General features: G+C 36.9%; 1 protein-coding gene across 1 annotated transcript in view; it reads right to left on the bottom strand.

Annotated features, from left to right (window-relative positions):
* Sema3d (semaphorin 3D) overlaps positions 1-17,549 on the bottom strand; it is a 183,786-nt gene extending 166,237 nt beyond the window's left edge. The window contains exon 1 of the mRNA XM_078040126.1: positions 17,169-17,549. The gene's annotated coding sequence lies outside the window, so the exon portion shown is untranslated. The remainder of the gene's footprint in view (positions 1-17,168) is intronic.
* Positions 17,550-19,812: the final 2,263 nt, after the last annotated feature.

Here is a 19,812-nt window from a genome sequence, read left to right as displayed (position 1 = left end):
AAGGACCACACACTATTTTGAATAGTGAACACACGTTAACTCGTTTAATCCGCATAGTAAACTAGTAGCTAAATATTGTCAGTAGTTCCATTTTACTGTTCTTTAAATTAAAACAGAGAGTTGAAGCAAGTTGTTCAGGCTATAAGCTGGTGGGTGACAGAGCCAGGATAGAAACCCAAGTTGACTAGGCACCTGATCTATATTGCATTAGAGATGACTGATGTGTACAATTCAAATTGGTGATTATAAATTGAACACAAAAATAAATAAAATAGGTTAAGTTGTAATAAAAAATAAAAATAAAAATAAATAAATAAATAAGGAAAATCGGTTTTATTTTGGAAATTTTGCTTTGGAAGACCTGGAAGAATATGAAAGTTGATAAGGAAACAAAAGTTGAAGGTTTTGTACTGGAGGTTACAAAGGATATGACCAAAGCAACTGATCAGAAGTATTGTCTTAAAGTTGATATATGGGCATTGTGGATGTGTACATAAATTTCCAAGTTTTTTCAGACATTAGATTAAAAAAAACAAAACAAAAACAACAAAAAAACGCCCAAACATCAACAAAAATGAATTGGACTAGAGAAATTTCAACGGGCAAAGGCAGCTGGCGAACCAGCAGTTACTTCATTAGACACTGGTGACCTAAAACACATCTGCTAGCCTAAGGTCAAAATCAGATTATGCATCATTTTGTAAGAAACTACATAAACTACATAAAGAAATAGAAGGTTATACTAAGTTGAAAGTTTTGCTTGCAGTGCCTGATCCAGAGGCTATGCTGCAGAAATGAAGTGAAGCAAGTGTCTCTGGAAATGCAAAGAACAGTCATGGTTTGCAGATATTCTGAGGGAAACATGAAGCATTTCAGCAGGAATGAATAAAAGAAATGAGAGCTAGCTAGGTGGTTGAGTTATTTACATTTTGACCTTTGAGTGAAATAATTTTCTGTGATGGAAATCTGTTTGTTTCTATATTCATGAGAATGGAACGTCCCCCTAAAAGTCCTTTGATTTATTTATTATTTTGACACAGTAGAATTAACCTTAAGAAGTATTGTAAGCACTCAAAGTCTACTCATATAGAAAACAATAAATAGATCATTGCATACAAGCAGGAAGAGTGTGTTTTTCTATTAACTCACCAGTTCAAAAAGTATACTTGAAATTTGGGGAATTATTATTCCAGGAAGGATGGAATTTCCCTCTACAGGAAAATATCAAAACTGAAAGATATAATGCAATAAATAAATAAATAATTGATTTAAAAGAAAAATAAGACCTCACATCTGCTTCCTGGCAGAATTATGATTATTATATTGGGAAATATTTCTTTTGTTTCTATTATTAAATATGACCACATCAAGAAAGCATGTTAGTATAAAATGTTATCTTTTACTTTGTTCATACCCAGATGAGAAATTGAAAGTTGCAACATTTTAGAGAAGTCTATATCTCCCATAGAAAAAGAGTTCTGAAGGCCAGTGGCTATATCTTATACTGCTAGCATGATTATTTTTGATGAAGCCATTTATTTTGCACTAAAAGTCTGTTATTATTAAACAATTCAAGATCATTTAACATTTTTTATGGTCTAGTAGCAGAAGTAGGTTAAGCCACCTGTGGTTCTTATTAAAAGTAACAACTATGTGGCAAAGTGTGCATATCATCTATATATTACTTATTATTTTTAGGGTGTAGGGTTGATGCAGTCAGACACCAGTTTCAAGAGAACCTCATCCTTTCTGCAAGGTACTCAGAACAAATCATACAAGCAGTGTTAAATAGTAAATGCTACTTAAATTTTAATCAATATTTAACTATGATATATTTCTGCTTTAATTTTAAAATAGCTGAGTAACTCCCAAGCCTCTCTTTACAAACTTGCATGACTGCAAATTGTCTTCAATCTAACCTATCTCTGGTTTAAGTATCGTGCATGAAGAAGTTTCTGTAAATGCTATGATGCAAATCAAAGTATACTCACAGCAGGCAAAGAAAGCAAATCAACAACTTCACACTTCGCAGTTGTTTGAAAGAATATTCCTGAGTATCTTAGGTCAGAGAGCTCATCACAAAGGACATTTCACAGATTTTCATCCTCTATGAAAATCATTCAACACTTGCCATTGAGAATCTACCATGTATTTATCAGTACCATAGTGGTAAGGTGACAATCAAGACAGACACTTGTCCACATGTTAAGAAGCAGAAAGTTCACCCTCACAGGCATGATGAAACTTCAGCTGTATTTCATTTCTGTGGTTTCTCTGTGTGTTTCTGAGCACACTAAAACCAGTGTCTTATAGATATGGATCATGAATTGCTCAGGCCTGGGGCTATTCCTCTCTGAACCCTTGGCACTGATCTTAAATTAGAAAAGTTGTCCTTTCCTGTTTAAGGAAAAAGGAAGGAAGGAAGAATGGAGAGTAGTAAAAAGGGAAGGGAGAAAGAATTTATATCTGCTCACCCCCAGTCCCTTTGTAAAATTAAGAAATTGGATTAGGCATTCCCTCTGGTTGCTTTTTTAAAATTCTGAAATACCATGAATCCATGAGATACACTAGACAAAACACATTTTATTATTATTATTTTCTTAATTAGAGGGATTACCAAATATGTATACTTAGATTGACAGTTTGTCAGGCCTACATACCAATTATTTCCAATGCTAGAATTAAACAAAATAAGCAAAGAGACAGGAAAAGAAAGCACCCCCCTGATACTAGTTATGTTAAACAAGTTTTAACAAAATGTGCATTGCTAGAGGAATTCTAAAGTTTTTTAGTGGATATAATTTAATTTATTTAGACTATAAAATTAAACTTTAGGGACACACTGTTTTGTAGACACAAACAGACTGTCTGTGTCTTTCACTCAGTATTCTTGCTCTTCACATTCTTTTGAATGTAAATAATCTAAAGCAAAAATGACCTGATAACAAGGAGCTAAAACACAGTAGGAAATTCTCAAAGCTTATTAGTTTATGGGTACAGATACTAATATGTTCATCTTGCAATAACACATTTTTTAAAATAAAAAAAAAAAGGCAAGGGTTGTGGTTCAGTGAATAGAGAACTTGCCTAGCAACTGCCACAACCCTGGATTCAATTCCCAGCACTTATAGATAGATATACATACATGTAGAAAAGCCTTTTTTGCATACGAAAAAATAGAAGAAATATTTTATACTGATCCATTGGCAAATATTTTATACTAATCCATTGGGAAAAGGCAAAGTTTTACAATTTCTTCTACTATACATTTCACAAAAGACAGATCATTTATGTAACTCCAAAAGGTGTGGGGATTTCTCCCCAGTAGCAAGGTAAGCAAGCAATTCCCAGTGAACACCAACTAGGTGTCCTCTAATTTAGCTCATTTCAGACATCTTCTGGACATCAGAGTTCATAGGTTGAGGGCTCAGTCCCCAAGACTTCCTCCCAAGATCTACCCCACACAAACATTTCAGATGACAACAGAAGCCCCAGATTGTTTTCCTGTGCTTCTGGCTGACCAGTCTTAAATCAAGGTTCCCACAGCCTTCTCCTTAGGTTCAATTAATTATGCTGAACTTCTCTCGGAACTCAGGGAAATACTTACATATTGGTGTATTATAAAGCATATTAAAAACCATATAGATGAAGAGATGCATAGAGCCAGTTATGAGAGAAATATGAGCACAGAGCTGCCATGTCCTCTCTGACATACCTCCCTCCAGAGACCTCCCTGTGTTCTGCTATGCAAAGTTCTTCAACCCCTGTCATTTTAGGTTTCTATTGAGATGTCATTGCTTTGGCTGATTGCTAATAGGCACAATAGGGAGAGCCAGCAAAGCTGGTCTCTTCAGATTTTTCTTGATCTCTCTGTGCAGTATTTTTTCCTCCAAGGTATGGGGTAGGACCCCTTTAAAATAAGGAAGATCTTATGACTGCTATCAGACCAAGGTAGGTCAGAGAATCTATGGAAAGCTAAAAGGTAGAGGAAGATTAGAGTTTCTGTATGTTGCCTTAGGGAGGGAGTTAAAAGCCAGGAACCATAGATAAATATATATCACAGCAACCATAGGTGAATATTGAATATCAGTTCAATGAATACTCAGTAATAAGCTTTGTAATTATTTAGCAAAGATTTAGAAAATATTTCAAGTAATTCTAATCTATTCTGTCTCTAAAACATTTTATAAGATACTGTTATACATTATTATTAACGTAACATGTAGTGGTGAATAATCATAAGCAAAAGTAATACCTATGAGAACAGACTAGTTTGAAACAAGACTGAGAAAAGTATTCAAGAAATATTTTTCCATAAAAAGTCATAACATTATTCAGTTTCACTTCTACTTGCTCAGAAGCTACAGTGACCTTTCAGTTCAATTTCTGGAAAATATCATTGATGCACATACTTGCTGCTTTTATTTAGTTGTATTCCAGAGAACTTCCAAGCAGATGAAGCTGCATGGGACAAAGGTTCACTCTGCCTTGTTAGAGTCTTTACAGAACCACAAGGTACAATTTATGTCTGGGCTCTTCCTAACCTTCCTCCTTGAAAGCTGAAGGCTTTAGCAGATTGACTCTATAATTGCCAAATTCAGGATTCCTGAAAGGTCCCTGGTACCTGAAGTTTATGGAGTAAGGATCTGGTGCTGTCTTAGATAGCTCCAGTGAGGCAAGTTCAGCACTAGTGTGTGGTCTAGAAAAGATTTAGTCTCTGGGCATGAGACTGTACTGTGCAATGTTTCTGGGCTGATTTCCATATCCTCCAGTGAGTGGGCAGTGAATTAGATCATTTTGATTCCCTTCACTTTCTCACGAAGCAGACTAAAATAGAGTATTCTGAAAAGGTAGAACAGTGAGAGATTGTTGCGAAGGTCCCTAGAGCAATATGTGGGTAGAAGTTATGCAGGACAAGGTAGTAATCACAATGTGGAAGTGAACTCTGGCCAAAGGAATAGGAAGGAGAGTAGAACAAGTTAGAAGACTAAAGAAACATTTCTGCATTAGATTTTATTTTATTTTTCAAAGAAAGCCTGTTGAACAAATATGCATTGCTTATTTGTGGATGGAGTAAAGCAACAAGGAAATAGGTATATTGACAAATCCAGAAGATCAAAGGAGAACAAATGTCAGGCCAGGAAATAAGATTCTGAATTTAGATGTGGGGGCCTAAGCACTTTATTACTTTCTTTCTAGTATCTACAAGTGACTGTTTCTTCTGAGACAACTAGTATGGAGTGGTTTCTCTGTCTAGGCTTCTCCCTTACCTGACTGTGACATGGTCAGTCTCAGTGTGCTCCAAAATTTTATTATTGAATGATACCAGGGATTGAATCCAGAGGCACTTAACAACTGAGCCACATCCCCAGCCCTTTTAATTATGAGACAGGGTCTCACTAAGTTGCTAAGGGCCTCATTAAATTGCTGAGGCTGGCTATGAACTTATGATCCTCTTTCCTTATCCTCCTGAACTGTTTGGACTACAGGCATGCACCACTGTACCTGGAAAATTGTCTCTTGAAACACACCCTGGGCAAGTAAAAGAGAGAGACCAGGGGAGGAGAGAAAGATTAATAATCAATCTTAAATACCCTTCTGTTGGACAACTATTTACTTGAAGTAGGCCATCAACTAATTGTTCTTTGAATGAATTAACTAGAAAAAGAACAGTGTGCAGATGGAGTGGGAATCTGACCTGTGTGGAACATGCGTAGCCTGTATAAGACAGAGATGTTAACAACAGCTACTATAATGGGCCAGCCAGCATTTGGTATGTCTGTACTAATATATTTATCCCTCAAACCTTATAAGGTTAACACTTTTATGAACCCCAATAAAACAATGGTAAACTGAGATATAGACAGGTCAAATAACCTGTCTGAATCTCATACTCAAGAGATGACAGAGCTGGGATTTGAACCCAGGTTGTCAACTTTCATAGCCCAAAGTTTTAACATTGTACCACATTCCCTCCCACACATCAAACCCCAGTTCAAAGTCTAATTAAAGACTTTAAAACTTTCAGTTACCAAAGTGAGTGACTGCCTTTGTACCTAAATTGTGAAGCAATCAGGACTAGTCTCAGGTGATGTAGGGTGTGTAGTGTTGGGATGACACTACACACTAGGACCTGAGAGACAAGTCAGGTTAGAGGCAATACTCTGGGCATAATCTCTACATAGATAAATGTAGAAGGTGAGAATGAAGATAGTGTAACTACTGAATAGACTATATAGAGAAAAGACCAACACCATTTATAGGACCTTTTGTTCAGCTGGATTTAATACCACATGGGGATGAGATTTGACCCATGATGATAATGAACTAGTTTACAATTGTCTATTTCAGAGCAACAACTGTATTTTTATTCATGTTTCATCAGTGACTTTTATTACGCCCAGCATGTGGCAGGCACTCGCTCAATAAATATTTGAATTAAAAAAAATGAAAGAAGAATTTAAGAGAGAAAGTCTTCAAGAATAATAGGAATGTATGGAAAATACATGTGTGAAATAAGTTTTGTGATGAAGTAAAATATGTGTAAATTCAACTTTGGAATTCCATATTTAAAGTAGTCATGAGGACAAAGAAAGAGGTAGCAGATTCTAAATGGAACGACTTCAACACAAGAATTAGAAATTGTGCATCTATCACGTGCATTATGAGGTAAAATATTTATGGGAATGTAGAGAAAGATGTCAAATAACAATCTTTTGGTCCTTATCCTTGAGAAACTTAGTTTTCTGGTATTAGAAGAAGTGGGAAAGAGGGTAATAGTTACTAGACTACTGGAAAAGATCTATGGATAGGTAAATAGCCTTCCAGTGAAAAAAGTACTTTTTCAGGTAAGATTTTGGGGTGTATATGGGAATGGTTAAAGTGTGAGGGGTAAGAGGGGGCTTGGTTAAGAGCTGGGAGAGATTCTGGCAATGAAAGACATAAAATTGTTCCAATTAAAAGAAGAAACCACCACAGCTAAAGCCCCACATGAAAAGAGCATGGCAGCTGTAGGCCCTCCTGGCTGACGCTGGTTCATTTTGTTTACTGAGTTGGGAATTTAAAACTTCTTATCCTTTCTCTACTCAATACACTATCTACTTAAAGTACACACACTCAAACTGGCTTGTGCATATTAAGTAAAGGCAAAAGAGAAATCCCAAGTCTTCACTTCTGATTATTAGAAATAATAGGATAACATGTATACAAAAGGATGATTGTTGGCTGTCAGGGCAATGATGGTTGCATGGCTGCTAAATACTAGGGGAAAGAGGCTTCAATGCAATTGTTATTTTTAATAATCCCAGAGTAAAAGTGCACAGGATATGAAATGACTGTTCACTGTACACTAATAACATTTGAAACATGAATCAAAGTACCGTTTCCTGAAATATGAAAAGACCCATGTGATAGTGACACAACAAAAGAAGGCTTTAAACAATCAATATCCAGAGACTGGGGCAGGGCGGGTAAGGAATCCTGCAATCTCTTAGCCCAAATTCTCTGAAGGTTTATTGAGTACACATGTGTAAGCACAACATTCCCTTTCTGTGAGAGTTATTCCTGCCAAAAACTTGCCCTTTTTAAAACCTGAACAATGAATGCTCTCTGCCAAACCTCATCACAGTGAAGTCTAAGACAACAATCCCCACAGCTCTACAAAATGTGAATCAACCCCCAAAAAGGCATATGCTATTTGCTCATCTGTGTGTTCAATATGAGTTCTTTGAACAGCTACTTGACAGGTGATAAAGGTCTTAACTTTAATAGTTAATACAAGAACTTCTTCGTAGGGTGAGGTGGCACATGCCTGTAATCCCAGCAATTGGGGAGGCTGAGGCAGGAGGATCACTACTAGTTCAAAGTCAGCCTCAACAACTTAGTGAGGCTCTAAAAAACTTAACCCTGTCTCAAAATAGGGTTGGGGATGTGGCTCTGTGGTAAAGAGCCCCTGGGTTAAATCCCAAAACAAAACAACAACAACAACAACAAAAAAAGAATTTCTTGATTTGTATTAAACTCCCACTTTAAAATTACAAGTATCTTACTGACACTTTTTTAAATTATGTGGATACTTTTTTATACAGAATAGTCTAACTAATTTTATTATATACTAACCTGCTTGAAAAGTCATATTTAAAGCACTGATTGAATTATGATAGGAAAATATAGAAATGCGTGGAGGCAAGACAGAAGATAATGTGGACAAAAGAATGAATTTTAAATTGGAAAATACATTAAGGATAAGAATAATAAATCTATAAATTTATTAGTATCTAAAGAATTTGTCCTCTGATATGTAAAGTCACATCTCAAAATTTACAAGATTTGAAATGATTATTTTCATTTACAAGAATATTTTTTAAAACCATACTCTGGTTATAATTAAGTATTCATAAGAAATTAATTACTTGAAAATATATGACAGGAGATAAAAAAGAGAGAGAAAGCATGATAGTCTTTGTAAAATGTGAACTGTATGTCTTGGTTATGCAAATTAAATATGTATTTTAAAAAACATCAGCCTGAATATTATATTGCTTTATTCCTCTTTTTCATTGAACTAAACTGTTATGGGCATTTTTAAAGAAAATTTCAGAAGAAATTTTCCATTTCTTTTGTGAAACAAAAATAAAAATCTGAATCTAAGATTCCAATGAAAGACCAGAGCATATTAGTCATTTTGATCTCAGTCTTTTTCAGACACTCATCATTTCAGGAAATTCAGTGGGCTCTGACCAAAAAGGAGGCCCATTAGTCACACATTCTGAAACCAGGTTCTCTGACTTTTCCCAAATAAGTTTTTGAAATGTGTTTTTATGTCATGACTCACACAAACTAAAAGCAGAAGAGAAAAAAAAAAGAAGTGTGCCTAAACATTCAACAAATATCACAGTAAAGCATGAATTCAGTAGAAACTCCAGCTCAATGTAAAACACAGAGCCAGGTCTTTATTAAATGATTGTAAACATGAGTTAATAATAAAAAGTGAGAAAATGCCATGTATAAAAGCTTAGACAGCAAAGGTAAAACATAAGGACTTTTGCTCCAACTGTAAGGGGACCTACCTGAAGGACAGTAAAACTCAATTCTGCTGAGGGGGTGGAAATGTAGAAATTAAGAAAACAGAACAATATAAATAATATGTGAAGTGATACATTCATATATACACACACACATACACATAGATACACACATACTATGCACACATATATACACACACATGCACATGCATGCATACACACACATATTGTCATTTTCATATGTCTACACCACTTTTTGATATAATAATAGCACTATATTTCTACTAAGAAGCTTGACTAATGTGGTTTAATTCTGTCAGATTCGAAAAACAGCAAAAATTTCCATTTTTTTGTGATTTGCTAGTGAAAACTCACTAGCAAATCACAAAAAAAATGTGCATACATATATACACATACATATCTACTCATATATATCATTCTCTCCATATACATTTAATAGTACAGCTTAGTACAGTTTCTCATTACATGCTTTAAATATAATTTTATATACTTTATTTTTTTATAACACTTAAAAGATTTTTATAAGCATTGAGATGACAGTAGGGAGTTTACCTATTACCCACATCCAGTTTTTCCTATTTACATTTTTAGACTAGTATGGATGTTTGCTTCAATTAGTAAACTAATAATGATGTGTTGTCAATAAATAAAGTAAAGGTTTTATTCAAGTTTCCCTAGTTTTTATATAATGTTTCTCCTCTGTTCCAGGGTATCACAGTAAATTTGGTCATCATACTCTTTATGCTTCTCTTGACTGTGACAATATCTCAGATTTTACTTGCTTTTCATGACTTTGACAGGTTTAAGAATTACTGGTCAGATATGTTGTAGAATGCCTCTCTAGTATAATTTGTATCATGATTTTTCTTATGATTAGTTTTGGATTATGGATTTTGGGGAGAAAGATCACAGAGGTAAAGTGCCATTTTCATCCACTCACATCAAGGCTACATGTCATCAATAGGATTTATGAGAGTTGATATTTAACTTGATCACCTGGCTGAGATGAGTAGGTAGTGTTCATCAGGCTTCATTACTGTAAAGTGCTCTTCTTTTTTCCTCCTGCCCTTCTTTCCATACCATACTCTTAGGAGGGAAGTTACCACACTTAGTCCACACTCAAAGGATGGAGTTTTGTTGCACTTCATTGGGGCCAAATATATACTAAATCACTTGAAATTGTTTTGCATGGGAAGCCTGTCTCTTCTCTCCCACTTATTAATTTATTCAATCATTTATTTATACTAATATCTTTTAATGGACATTTTATTAAATGGTGTAGTAATCAATACTGCTTTATTTTTTGTTGCTCAAATTATTCTACTTTGGCAATTGGGAGTCCTTTTAAATGGCTCCTATGTCATTTGATATACCTCCCTCTCTCTCTCTCTCTCTCTCTCTCTCTCTCTCTCTCTCTCTCTCTCTTTGTGTGGTACTTCTATATTTTGACATTTCGAGATGCTCCAGGCTCTTCCTATAAGTTTCTTGTCCCATTCTTAGAATTGGTTGATTCCTCCTAAGATGCTTGATTATTTCTATTGGAGAATGGCATTATAAAGCAAGCTCTGGGTGATAGTTGTCAATGTAAAATCTATATTTGTTATAAATTTATGGCTGAGAATACTTGACATGCATCTATATATACAGTAGATTTGTGGATAAATGTTTATGAACCCCTCTCCACTTTATGTATGTTAGCATTCTTTGTTTTTCCAGTAATGGTCATGAACTATTCCTGTAATGAAAATTATCACTATAACGTATTTTTAAATTGGGGCTGGGGATGTGGCTCAAATGGTAGCGCGCTTGCCTGGCATGTGTGTGGTCCGGGTTCGTTCCTCGGCACCACATACAAACAAAGATGTTGTGTCTGCCGAAAACTAAAAAATAAATATTAAAAATTCTCTCTCTCTTTTAAAAATTAAAGTATTTTTAAAATTTACATATATCCCACTCAACAAGAAAACTAATTAGTATCGACTTCTACTGACCCAGTATTTAGTATTACCAATAAACAGAATTCTGAGCTCCAAATAATTGTCTTGAAATACAGTGTGACATTATGCAAATGACAGTATCTTCAAATAGTAATGTTCATTTTGTAGTAGATTATTTTTTGCCTTAGAAGACATATCTTTCTTCCATAAAGCAATCACTTTAGAGGAGGATCAATGATTTATTTGGAAATAACAAAATCAAAAGTCCAGAATGCCTGAATTTAATTTGTATAGACTGGTCTTCATGATAACAGAAGAGGAGTAAAAGCTTAACACTAATCGTATACATGCCATCAAAGAAAATGAGTTTATTTAGATGTAACTTGAGGTTATTCCATCATAATCATGAGTCCAACTCAAAAGTATGTATGTGGGAAGAAAGATATCTATGGGCCTTTTTAAAATCAACTTAAGGAGAAACTATCTTTTCTGAAAATTATTTTTAATAGTTGATATGTGCTGATGATACATATATGAATTATAGTATTTCTCAATCTATATACTGAGGCAAATTCAGACAATATTGCTAATAAGAATTTTAAGTCTAATTTCTGTCTGCAGTATATTTGAAACTATATATGCTTAATGCATTTACTTAGATAGCAGTTAGTTTCTGGAACAAACATGGCACCATAATCCTTAAAAAGTTTAGAAATATGTAAAAGATGGATTAAAGAGTAAACCTTGTAAATGCACAATTAAATTAATATAGAAAAACAGGCATTCACTTGGTGGTAGATTAATAATGTCATCTTCATATGTCTACACCACTTTTTGATATAATAATAGCACTGTATTTCTATTAAGAAGCTTTGACTAATGTAGCTTAATTCTGTCAAATTAGAAAAACAGCAAAAATTTCCATTTGTTTTGTGATTTCCTAGTGAAAACTCACTAACTGAATTCACTACAAATCACTGGTTTTAAAATATAAGATGACAAGGTTGTTATGCATAATATTCTATAGAATGAATAAGAAATACACAGGAAGTCATGCCTAATTCCTGAAGACACCATATCTTTAAAGGATGACATTGTCACTATGATAAGGTAGATAGATTTACATTCACACAGATACAGCTTCTTCTGAAGGTCATGTAACTGGCTTTACTTATATATATCTATTTGAGTTTAACATGTGTAATTTATTACCTCCAATTGTAGCTTAGCTCATTACCAAAGAGGGAGCAAATGAATAAATTTGCTAGTGAGTGATTAGAAAGCTGGTTGAAGATATCCTGATTCATTCATGACTATAAAGATTATTAAATATTATTATCAACATGGAAATAAATGATCCAATGCTGATAATTATAGATTAACAGTCATCAAAAACATTAAAATCCAAGCATAAGCAACATATTTCTTTTCCTACACTAACTTTTTAAAAGCACTTAAGTATGTATCTGTGATTAATAATTTATATTACATGTGCCCAATAATTAAAGGGTATCTCAACAGAACTTCAAAATTATTGCAGTTGTATATCAGTGTGTTTTTCATTTACAGTAAATTTCTCTTTTGCTTTAGGCTTTTTTGAAAAATTAGTATTTAGGTACTTAATATTAAGGTGAACTAACATGTCCATAGATGGAGTAGGTATCTACCTGTAGGTATCTACCTGTTTATTAATTTTAGCCTTTCCAAAAGTATGAAAAATTAATAACTTTTTATAGCAAGTGATATTTTCACTGAGTATTCTTATATATCCTGGCTTTCATGATTATTACACCATTCCTATAGGTTATGCATTATCATAAACCCTTCAGTTTCTCATAACTTTTTAAATGAAAAGATAGAATTCAGATCAAACAAAACTATCTCCTTGTTAAATCACCCCAAAACCATTAACCAAAGATCTTTAGTATGTTATTTTATAGGCAACAAACAAAATAGTTCAAAATAACTTGTATTTAAATAATGAGTTAGATTCAATGGTATCTAGTATATATTTAACATTACACTAACTTGAAGGTATAAAAAGTTAGAAAAGACAAATTTTTTGCCTCTTGGTTCTTATGATCTAATTATAAACACCAAAAATGTTAGCAAGTAAAAATGATTGAAAGCTTTGACTACTAGCTTGAAAGAAATGACAGATAAAAAATAACAAGGGATTTTTAGCTCAGGTTTCCAGGGAACGAAAAATTTTTAAACCATATTTTGAGGTAGGGAGGTATAATATTTTCCATAGTCCATTGCTATTATTGTTATTTCTACTTATTCTATAAATGTGAATATTTCTTTTTTCTCTCTCAAAGATTATGTGATAGAGCGTAGAAATACCTATTATCTTATCTGGTGTTAGAAGTGTTCATGGAAAAAATAAGAAGAACTTTTCAAAATAGTGCTATGTTAATCTTGATTATTAATGAGATTATTTATTAATTCGCAAGGATATTCCCAAGGGGCATACATTATCAAAGCATGAAACCTCTCAGACAGAAGATCGAAATTTAGATTCAACATTTATTTTATCCCAAACAATGAAGCTGTAGCAAACAGTCTGAAGACAAACTATTAGTCATTAAAGTAGCACCTGGAATACTTTCTTCTTCAGATTGAATAGTTGATATTCCATATATATATATATATATATATATATATATATATATATACACACACACACACATATACATATATACACACACATATATAAGATATTTTCTATATTTTATATCTGTATATATATAAAATAACAAAAATAAAACTTAGCACCATAACTCTATTCATGCAGTAAACCAGACCATAGAGATGCCTGTTTATTCCAGATGTTATCTTCTGAGGCACCTGCTGGTCTGTGAAAATCCTTTTTGATATGCCCAGGTAAACGAAAGAGTGCCCAGAATAAAGAATTGTGTAGCATAAAGCTTCCTACCTTAACTTCAACTTCTAATAATATTCTTCCTAGTTTGGGGCAAGAAAAGATTTGAAAGTAATTCAGCTCAGCAACTCAAGTTCAAACCTTTAGTTCAATCTATTAGCCTGCCAAAAAGTAGATGTGCTTCCTCTGCCTTTGTAATTGTTTATTTTCCTGAATTTGCTGGCATCAAAAATAATTCACATTCCCATACTTACAGCCCTCCCCACACATAACAAAGAGACCAAAAATTCATTGTTTTTTTTTTTGTGTGTGTGTGTATGTGTGTGTGCATCTTTGCTTTATACAAAACACAAAGCGGATTCATTAGGTAAGAATTACCTATAAAAGCAATTCTGTGTGAAAGACAATAGAAAAGCCACAGCACTTATTTCTCAACCTTTTACCATCAATTTCTGCTTACGTTGATCATATCTTTCTGATGATTTTAAAACATTTGCATTGCCAGACATTTTTCCTTAACTTTCCCCCTCAGCAAGTCAGCAGGGAGGTAACTGGAATCTAATCTTTACTATTCTTCTTAATGGATAGCAGGCTCTTAAAAAGGTGAACCAGTGGTGCCAAAATATGAAATAACTTTTATAATATGCAGGCCATGAGAACAATGAGTAGATTGAGAACTGTAGCTCAGACAATTTTCTCAAACTGTGATGGGATTGCAAATGGATATGTTACAGTTCTTTTTTTTTTCTTTTGTCCTTTACAAACATTGTTAAAATCATCAATAATTCCTACAAAATACAGTAAGACCTGGATATAAATATAGATTAAATAGAGACATTCTAGTTCTACATACTTGATGTGCTCTGTGCCTAAATACAACCACATTCTTCTGTGTTTTTCACATATAAATGATTACAACACAGATATAGCATCAGAACTGACTTTAGAAAGGCCCTGGCTTAAAGTGGGGCCATGGAAAATTTCCTGATGTCCCTGAATGGAGACACACATCCAAGCAAAAGAATTCCTCTATCAGCTCCATCCTTTGCAATTTATTTTTGGGTTCCAACAATAAACAACTTTGCATTTCATTATTCTCATTTCTAAAATGAGGATGATAACTACTTAGTCCATTTTCCTATGAATATAATTTTTAATAATTATAATTCTTTGTTAAGAACATAAAGGTTAAAATAGGTCACTACCCATTGCTCTTTGTTTCTCTTCTTTTTTTTCATCAGGAAGACAAGAATAATAACATTTGCATAATATTGTTGAGCATTAATCATGATAACGTACAAAGCACATGGGGCACAATAGGTGTTTGATAAATGTCCCTTCCTTTCTCCAACAATTTTCCATTTCATAAGTGGGCAAATTCCATTCGAAATGTTGGCAATCCAAATCAGTACCATGTAATTGTCTCTCAGCTACCTCCTGATCCTATTCTTATCTCATCACACATCATCTTCCTGTATTTCCTGGCCTTTCCCTTCCAAAGGCCAAGGTCTCATCCCATCTCCCCGACATGGGCCATCACTTTGTAGTTTGTCAGGGATGGCTCCCCTAGCCAATTTCAGCTGCTGGGGCCTGTCTAGCGACTCCAAGACTGGAAGGAGTTAAAGCAACTGCGGGTTGCGACTGATCACTCCCAACCCTGATTCTTCCTGCTCATCCTCTTTGCAATCTGGCCTCAGAGAAGAAGCAGGAAAAGGGAAGGCATCGCTAGAGTGATGACATGTGCCTCTCTCTCTGTCCCCCACCCATCACATTTTTCTTTCCACGTGCAGAATCCGGAAGGCTCTGACCGCCCTTGCCCTGGCGGTTGCCATAGTTACACAATAGCAGCAGCACCAGACTCGGGAGGGGTCGCAAACTATCTCCTCTACCTCTGCCTACTCCCTTTCTTCCAGGTTAGGGAATCCTCCTCCTTCTTCCTCCGTCCCCCAAACACTTACACACACATCCAGGAGACCCCATTTCCGGCAAAACCTGAGACTTTCTGTCTCCCGCCCTTTCTTTTGCTGAACCCAATAGCACTGGCAAGATGGGTGGGGGGAGAGTTTTGAGGGAAAAGAGAAGAGTTCACTTAAGATACCGCTTTTTATTAGGGCTTCACTCGAAGTCAAGTGATGAAAAGTTGGTCCATTTAACTCTCAAGCACACAACACGGAATCCCTGAGGTCAGCGGCCCCAGCTGCCGGGCGTGCGTCTCGCATCCAATCCTGGGATTCCAGACCGCCCAGTTAAAGCGCGATGTCTCCTCCTCCTGTCAAGTCCCCTCCTAGCGACGCGAGCAAAGTAACTCAGTCCACGAGGTTGAACACAAGTCATGAAAGAAGTAGAACGAGTGCTGAAAACTGACGGTGCGATGCCAGTGCAGTCAGTTACGGCGTCAACTCTGGGTGCGTTGTGTGGAAGCCAAAGCGGGAGGGGGGTGGGGGTGGGAGTACTCCGGGTTAAACGCCCAGCGGGAGTCAAATCTCGGCTTTTGCAGAACAAGCCACACCAAGGGCTACAAAAGGAATCCCTCACCCCAGCAAAAGAGCGTTTTGTCATAACCGCATTTCGCAGCCAGCCAGCTTTGTGGCTAGTATCTGATTCCAACTTTCCCCTCTGGAGCTACTAGGACGCACACTTCCAATAGACCCGGCGTCGCGATTCACTTGCAAAGAAAAAGGCGTTGCCCGTCCCTCCCCCAAAGTGCCACAACAAAAACAACCACCATGCACTCCTCTACCCTTCTCCCAGTACAAAGGGAAAAGAAGCCAGCTAGAGCTCAGATGACCTTTGGTCAAGTCTTCCCCGGACAGTCCCCGCCAACTTGTCTTTAGATGAACCTGTAGTTGCCGAAAGAAACAGGACACTTTCATAAGTGTCCTCCACTGCTTTGGCTGGGAAGGGGGTCGGGAAAGGCTAAGCACCTAGGGTGAGAGCAAAGTTCAGGGCGCGCTCCGAGCGGAAAACTTTGTGCAGTGCTGTTAGGCGAAGGCTCTGAATGAGTCTTCTCCGACAGCGGCTGCGGCGACGTGGGACTTGCGCCGCTGTGGCCGCGCGGGCGGCGGCTCCTGGCTTACCAGCAGTCAGTCCGTCCGCTGGCTGCTCACCTAGTCAGTTACCCTGCGCGCACATACCCTGCCCGCTACCCAGCGCTTTCTCTGTTTCAGGACGGTTCTTTATCTCCCAGCCGCTTCGCACCCTCATTTTGAAACCACAGTCACCCCCAAATCCTTCTCTGCTTATCACCGCGGTCTACAGCGCACCCTCCCACCAGAGTAGCAGGTGACCCGAAACCAGACATACCTGCTGTGAACTCTCCTCGTCTTCTCTCTTTTCCTGATGCTGTTTCAGGAGAGGGGAAAAAGGTGGAAGAATGAGGAGGAGCCACGCCGCGACCTGAGGCACGAACAGGAGTTCCTCTGAGCCTCAGCCCAGGCTGAGCCGCGGAGCCGCCGGCGGCCCAGACAGAGCGCGGAGGCAGCGGCCGCAGAGGCCTGGCGCGGAGGCAGGGGGCGCTGCTGCCCCTGAGCGCCTGGCCGGGACAGGCAGAGAGTGAGGCACCAGCTGGAGTTTTGGCTACCCGAGGGTGGCACGCTCCAAGCAGGAGGGCGGCTTTTAAGTTTGTGGTGTGACCGCAGCAGCTGTCCTGGGAGAGACTCAGTCTTTCTAAAAAAGGGATGCTTAAAACGCTGGGGATTACCTCTCCCCTTCCGATCTCCACCCCCACCCCTTGGCCCCCCTTCCCTTAGCATGCGCAAGTGCTCCCGAGAGTGCATAAGTCCATCCCTGTCTGCGCTCAGGCTTTTAGCTGCGCGGATTGCGGACGTACTGAGGGATGTTTTGGGATTCGGCACTCTGTCTGTAAAGTAACCTCTGACGTCTCAGCCTGCGCCTGGGGTGATTTAATGACCTGTATATTCCCTTTTCTATAACATGAAATTTCTTTAAACTTCCGACAGAAGAAACAGTAAGAATGGTCGGCCACAAACATCACCATAAAATTTTTAAGTCTCATTTGGAGTATCTGGGTTCCACTATGGAAAACCCAAGCCTATAGTTAATAGTCTTAAAAATGCAGGCATGGGTTGAGAGACAGGAATCAACCTTCTCTCTTCATCTCTGAAGGAAGAAGCAGGGGGAAAAAAAAGTGAAATGTACGCTTTTCTCTCCACTTACCCCTTCCTCACTCCAGGCTTACGGGGTGTGCTGTGTATTCTTGTTTCTGAAGATCTTGTTTTCTGGAGTTTCCTTTGTAAAATTTTTTCACACCTTGATCATACAATACAAAACTTGCAAGTATTTGGGGACAGAGAACAGGTTTACTTTTTGTGAAACCTGGAACTTACACAATTTGGAGATGAGATCCTTTCATAGGATAATAGTACAGAAATAGCTTACTGTTACAGATTTTGCAAAATGTGCCAGAAAAAAAAAAAAACTGATCTGGACCTTCTCAGGAATATGGAAAGGCATCTGTGCAATTTAGTCCTGAAAGTTTTCCCTTATTAGTTGCATGATAAATAATTCTGTGATTGGAATGCCAGTTCTATAGTCACACACCTTGCCCTGAGTCATGACATAACGCTGATTGTAGATCCACAGAGAAGAAGCAGCTACGGGGTCCTGCATGTGTCAGCTTGATTTAAAAGCATGAGGTGTAAGGTCCCAGAGCAGCCTTAGTAAATGACAAGGGTATGTTGGTTTGAGGGTGGTGAGCAGGCAAGGGCAATAATGGAAGAATTGGGAGGGGTGGAGGAGTTTCAATTCAACCTCCCATGTGCAACAGAGAGCTGAGGGCCACAGACACCAATGAATCATTTTAAGTTACAGATGGCTGGTGGCAGAGCCAGCCTAAGTTTCCTAACCAGGCTTCTTTCCTGTGTCTCTTGCTGCCCCCATCTCTATAACGTTGGTTTTGACTGTCAATCAACCAACCCCATAATTTTCCTCTGCCTACAGGAAAACTGAAGTCCTTACAGACTATTTCAGCCTATGTCAACTTTGTGTTGAAAATTTCATACTCAATTTTATACTACTTGTTTTTAATTAATCATACCCTTGGGATATTTTTTGAATTTTTCTCTATTTTTATTGTTTTATTTATGTCATTGATCCTCAATCCAAATTACAAGTGCATTATGAGGACAGAACACCTGTGTCTTCCACAGCATTGCTTTGCACATGTAAGTAGTTTTTCATTTTTAAAATTATTTATTAATTTTCTAACATTTTTTTCAAGTGTATTGGCTAGAATACTTTGTTTAATTAGAGTTGGTTAACTTTGGATTTTCCCTTTTCTCCTCTTGTCTAAATCATAGTTTAGTATACTCAAATCAAAGGACATTTCCCCCTTGCTACCATTTCAACTCTTTCCAGAGAGCCCCTACAGTATTAATCATTCCCTCCTGTTTTCCTAAAGCACTTTGACTTTAGTACTATTATAAGCCTTTTTCATGTTATATCATAATTAGTTATGCATGTGTCTGCATCCCATGCAAAAGTGTTGGCTGTTCATGTGTATTTCCCCAGACCCTAATACAATGCCCGTGAATTTGTATTGAACTGATTTTGTTTGAAGTGCCCTCATTTCAAATTTAGACTGAGTTTACTAGGGCCTCCTGAATGTACCATAAGAAGACAACATCTGGAACATGGGTTCTGTGCTTTCCTTCTTTTTAATTACTCTAAGCACGAAGCAGGCAGAATTAACTACAGAGCCCAAAGTTAGGATGAATGGTCTCAGCTGTGTCCTGGCTTTGTGATTCTCAGTGCATTTCCTTGAATATCTTGAATATGCTAGATGTTGAACACGTATTTATAGGTTAGTAAGTTAATAAAAACAGTGGCTATTATGATTATATTGTTATTGAATTGTTTTCTGAATTTCTAATATCTGCACTGTATCTCATAAGGAAGGTTTTAGCAATCTTTTTTAAGAGTTTGGGAT

The sequence above is a fragment of the Ictidomys tridecemlineatus genome, chromosome 2 (genome assembly GCF_052094955.1).
Source record: "Ictidomys tridecemlineatus isolate mIctTri1 chromosome 2, mIctTri1.hap1, whole genome shotgun sequence".
NCBI classification, from domain to species: Eukaryota; Metazoa; Chordata; class Mammalia; order Rodentia; family Sciuridae; genus Ictidomys; species Ictidomys tridecemlineatus.
Note: the sequence above shows the minus strand (reverse complement) of the source record. Positions and strands in the feature narration are given on the sequence as shown.